This window comes from Galeopterus variegatus, unplaced genomic scaffold (assembly GCF_000696425.1).
Source record: "Galeopterus variegatus unplaced genomic scaffold, G_variegatus-3.0.2 Scaffold5345, whole genome shotgun sequence".
Taxonomy (NCBI): Eukaryota; Metazoa; Chordata; class Mammalia; order Dermoptera; family Cynocephalidae; genus Galeopterus; species Galeopterus variegatus.
In genome coordinates, this window is record NW_007731456.1 from 46,769 (window position 1) to 52,768 (window position 6,000).

The following is a 6,000-nucleotide window of genomic DNA, read 5'->3' on the forward strand; positions in this document are numbered from 1 at the left end:
ATGGAGGCACTGAAAGCAGGATGGACATCTAGGAAATAAGGAATTCTTCGGTGAACTCTTAAAGTTATGCCAAGAAGAAAAGAGAAAACAAGAAATGAGAGCAAGGGAAGAGGTGAGCAGAGCCAGAGCCTCAAGGGTGGGTGGTATGGCTGACATTAAACTAGAGATAATAACAGTGATTAATAATAACCCTGGGATGATGAGGGAAAGGTCCTTAAAAAGCAGAGCTTCTTGGGTATTGGATGAGCCAGAGAAGACTCCACCTGTGACATCTCTGAAAGGTAACCTTGCACTTTTCTCGGGAACTACAATTTATTACAGTGGACACGTTGTTTAAAAGTGTTTGAGTGTGTGTGTGTATCCAGGGGAGTGAGGTAGCATTAGAATTCTCAGTCTCTCCTTAAACCAGTGTAGTAAGTCCAGAGGGCTCCCTGGCATGGTGGCCCATGGTGTGCTAAGTCCTGTGGGATCAGGTTTCTTCTCACCCCCAGGAACTTTCACACTTTCTAATCTCATGATAGCAAAGAGCTCAGTGCCCTCTCATCCATCCTGTCACCAGGGGATTCTAAATCCTCTACCTCACCCTGCAGCAAATCCGGAGATGTGAGAGTCATCCCTCTCTAATCAGCTACAGGCAGAGAACACCATAAGAAGCTCTGGCCACCCCCAAAGCCTACCACGTTTACTTCAAGAGCTGAACACTGTATTAACTGAGGTAAGCTCCCTATTAGGGAGCACCAAGTACGGGTCCCTAACCTAGCCTTGTGGGGCTCAGGGTAGCAGCTATCACATACTGAAGAGTGGCCAAGCTACCTTCTTCCTTCTTCACCTCCAGTCTCACCCTGCTTCCAACAATGTGCAACGTAAAGTCACTGGGTGCAGGGTAGGCTAGCAAATGGCTTTCTGGCAAAGGCCCAGGGACACACAGTTATCAGCCTGCATGCCAAGGAGGCTTCAAGCAAGAGTAGTAACTGGGACCCCTCACAAGCCCCAAATTCATTCAGCAAGCCAGAAAATAGTGAGAACCTTCTATGCTTTAGGCAGTGTGGCAGACACTGAGGCTGCAGACAATCAAAAGGCATGTGTCTTGCCCTGGGGGGGAGGGGGGGTGGCATATTTGTCACTACCACCTCCAGAGGTAGACTGAAACTGAGGTGAGAATCTGAGGTTAAGGTTAGTAGGTGACCTTCCTGTGTAGAGCCACAGAAGTAGCAAGTGACAGATCCTAGACAAAACCCCAGGTCCATTCTCTGAGAATCCAGAGTGGTTTCCTATAGGCCACCCTGCTGTCTGTCTGCCTACCAAAGCACTCACAAGGTCTCTGTCTTGAAAAGAAACATGAAGTCAGTCAGTAACCCCAACTGCAGTTCCAGTCTTTTTAGGGAAAAGGACAACTTTAAATTCTCCCGTTTTATAGAAAGGGGCTCACAGAAGTCAGCCAGCTCTGGGTTGGCCAGGTAATAAGGGGAGCATGCCACATATTACCTCTGCCAAGTCAGTCTGTAAGATTACATTTTACAGACAGCCCCAGCTAGCTCAGAGGAAGACATGATGCCCTTCCCAAACCTGTCTGAATCCATAATTTATTTGGCTCTGGAAGGGAATAATCATCCGATTGCCTAATATGGTTATTTTCAAGTGCAGGCCAAGAAGCTTAATTCAGTGGAAGAACCAGGAGTACCTAGTATAAGGAGAGGAAGACTTGGGAGTATACCCACAGCTGCACTGTAAAAGAGATGACTGCTAGAACCCTAGAGGCCTCAGGCAGGAGGTTCCGCAGGGGTCTGAGAAAAAAAGGATTGGGTGACCTGCCCTAGTCCAAGGAAGGAGCAATCCATGAGCCAGGCTCATTCCCCTGTGGCCTGGAGGTTCAGTCCCACCAACGTACTATGTGAGTACTGCAAAGGGTTAATCGTCATTTGATTAGGTAAAGGCTGAGCAAGGGCGGGACTTCCTGTAGCTATGAAATGAATGACAGGGCTGAGGAGAAGCAGGGAAAGAGGCTTCTGGAACATGGTGAGCAAAAGAGAATACCAGTTGTGGCATTTCCATAAATTCTTTGATCTTTGAGCTGTCTCCAGATGAGACACCAAGCTGTGAGCCTCTTGCTGTGCAAATCTGAAGCCTAAGCTCACTCCACCCCAAAGCCAGGCACTTTGATGGCTGTTTTCATGCATTGTCTCTAACTTCTGCAACAGTCCTGCAAAGTAGATGACACCAGTCCAAGTTTACAGAGGAGGAAACTCAGGGTCAGATCTCACAGGCAAGTTGCTGGGGTCACCTGGCCGGTCAGTGGCAGCCTTGCACATGAACCCACACTGCTATGCTACAAGGGCAAACTTTATCAACAGGACACCTTAGACTCTGCCCAACCTTGAGAAAGCCTTCTGTCTTCAAAGTGCACCACAGCCCAGGGTAATAGTGAGAAGGAATATGCTAGAGTAGGTTGAGGAGGTGTGAGAAAATAAGGTTAATATGCACTTTGGGGATTAGCTGTGGACATCCCTTAATTCTGATATGTTGTGGCCCCATTGCCAGGCATGCTCGAGGACTTGTCAGCAAGGAATGATTACTTCCTTCCAAGACAAGTGTGTCTCCCCCATCACAACACATTTCTTACCACTCTGCACACTCCGTCAGTCCTTAAATGCTAGGTCCTGGCTTTCCCACAGGGGACCAAGTAAACAGCAACGTTTCAGAGCTTGCAACATTGCTCACTGATGCTGCTGCAGATCCGGAAGGTACAATGGGCTGGCAGACCTCTTCCCTTAACAGAGCAACTGGGGTAAGACACCCATAGCAAGTAGTGGACATCTGCCCATGAAAAAAAGACAAGTTCAGGGGCGTCCTCCTTGGGCCTAGTGTTGTGACCTTGGGCTCAGCAGCCAGGTGCGAAGCAGACCATGGCCGTGGTGAAAGAGAGATATGGATTCTGCCTAGGCTCACACTGGCCCCTGTGAGGTGGGTAGCAGTCAAGATCCCTCTGACTCCTTCCTTTGGCAGAAACATAGAATTCCAATTTCTGAAGGAAAAGATTTTGAAGTAGTGATGGAGGTGAAAAAAAAAAAAGTCGATGGGTATGGGAGATGTTCTTGAAGATATGAAAGAGCTAAACAAAGAGCTAATGGCATTTCTAGGTGAAGAAATCACAAGCTCCCTTGGTCTTGTGAATAGTATTCATGACAGCAAGGAAGTAAAATAAATTATAAACCTCTTAAATACTTAATTATACAGTAAGATAGAAGATGATAATCACTTCAAGTGCAAGGCAAGGTGGATCAGATAACAGGAATGCTGGGAGAGAAAGGAAGTATTCAATTCAGTATTCAAGGGTAGGCAGAGTAGGCTCCACTGGAAGGGTGACATTGGTGGGAAGAAGTGAAGAAGGTGAGGGGCTCCCCTTGCTGATATATAAAGGATGTACTGTCCAAGCAGAAGCACCAGCAAAGGCTCCAAGGCTGGGGAGTGTCTAGTATATTTGAGGAAGGACAGAGAGGCCAGTGTGGTTGGTGTGCAATGAGTAAAAAAGACAAGAGCAGAAGGTAAGGTCAGAGAGGAACAGAATCCCACATTATGAAGGGCCCAGTTGGCCATTTTAAGGAATTTAGCTCCTTCTTGCAGTGAAATGTGGGGGGATGGGGGAGGCAGATGGTGAAAGGTTGAGTGGAGGAGTAATATGATCTGATACAGCTTTTAAAAGGATCACTTTGATTACTTGCTATGTTGAGAATACAGTAAATACAGCCAAGGGTGGTATGAGGTAAAAGGCGATTGCTGTAGGCCAGGCTAGAGATGATGGTGGTTTGAACCATCCTGGTAATAGTAGATATGGTAGGAACTGCACAGTTTCTGGATACATTTTGAGGTTGATCCAACAGAATTTCTGATGGTTTGGATGTGGCATGTAAGAGAGAAGCAAGGCTGACCCCAGGCCTTTTGTCTGGGCAATTAGACTGGGATTGTTATGAAGAGTGCTGCAGTTGGGGAGAGGCTTTATAAGTGTGTGTGTGTGTTTGGCAGGGGGGTTGGGTTTGTACATGTTAAGATGTTCTTAAAGTTGAGTAGAGTAAGCATTTGTATATACAGGTCAGGAATTTGGCTGAAAGATCTGTGCCTAAGATAAAGAGATGGCACTTAAAGACCACACGATTACATGACCTCCCCGTGGTAAAAGAGAAGGGCAAAAGATCATGAACAGAGCCCTGTAGCATAAACAGATCAGGGAGAAGAGGAGTTACCGGCTGAGGAGATGGAGAAGCTGTCACCAGTGATGCCTAGAGGAAAACCAAGAGTGTACTGAGAACCATATGAAGAAAAGTGTATCAAGAGAGAGCCAGCAGTCCACTCTGCTCAAAATGTGGTGCCAGGTGAAATAGAAGACACACGAGAACAGACTACTACCTCTGTCACTGCAGAGGTCCCTGGTGACCTTGATAAGAGCAGTTCCATTGGAGGATTGGGTTATAAAGCTTGCTTTGGACATGTTTAAGAGAAAACAGTAGGAGAGGAATCAATGAGAACAGACAAGCCATAAAAGGATTTTTGCAGCAGTGAAGCAATGAGGAGCAAAGAAATGAGGCGCCATCTGGTGGAGGAAGAGGAAGTCAGGAGAAGGTTTACTTCAGGTGGAAGAAATACCATTGTGCAGAAAGCAAGCATCCAGTGGAGAGGAGCGAAATGGATAACACACGGGTGGCAGAGAGAATCCTTGGAGCGATAACTTTGAGTAGGCAGGAGGGCACAGGGACCTTATATAAAGAGGAAGGCATGCCGAAGGAGGTGCAAATTAGGAAGTTCCTGGACTGGGTAGATGTCTGTTAGTCACTCCAGTCCCCCTGAACTCCTCTGAGGTCAGGCACCTGCCTATTTGTTGAGCCTTCATGTTTGTTGAGCATCTATTATGCTCCAGGAACACTTCAGGGGACCTTACTAATACAACCCATTATATAGGTTATATTGTAGTCCCCATGTTACGCGTGAGAGATCTGCTGCACCAGGAGGTCAGATGGACTGGCCAAGCCACTGAGCAATCACCTGGAGGAGTAAAGCTTGGAGCCCAACAGTCTGCCTCTCAAGGCATTCTCTTAACTATACACTCAGACCTGCTGGCACGACAGAGTGTGGGCTTACTCTTGATGCCCCTTACACTGATAACAAGCCTACTCTTGAACCACAGCAGCTTTCCGTGACCACGTGGAAGCCACAGTCTATATGTCTGGGCATCTGCTTCAGTTTCCTGTATGATACTACTACTTCAGTGCATGAGCTCTGTTCTGAGTACAAGGCTGAGTGGCAGAGCCTCTCTGTGATCTTGACTTGCTTAAAACAAATCCCTCTTCTGGAGGCTGGCCCAGCTCCAAGTGGAACAGACACACCAGAGCCACAGAACTGCCCTACCACTGGCTTTTTGAGCATACTTACTAAGCCAGAGGGCTGTTGCCTGACCACACCAGCTTAATAAGTTCCTTGAAATATTAACAACTCTGATTAAGCTTAAAGGACACTGGGTCATTTTGGACATTATTATTTAGACTATTAGACACACACACACACACACACACAAAGTCATGGGAGGGAACAAACAAATCTTGTTTTGTGTGCATGTGTACGTGTTTGTCCTCTTCTTTCTGTTGTCTTCCCACTCCTGACCAAACTTGTCAAGGAATGATCCCATCGAATATTACCCTAAGGAAAAAACTTCATGGTGAAGTACAGCATCACCTGCAGCATCAGCCTGGGTCCAAATATGGCTTTCACAGAGTCGGGTATCAGGATCCATGGTCCAGGCCCATCCCAGAAAAAGAATAACCATTTTGCTGATCTGCCAGTGAGAATGAGGCCAAACTCAGTGAGGAGAAAGGAACAGAGAAGGAAGAGAGGCCACTGGGATTATTGGAGTCCCAAATTTGGAGGAAAGCTTATTTCATAGATGAACTTCTCCAAGGCACACAACCACATTCTAACCACTCCAATAGCCTTGACCCAGAAACAACAATCAAG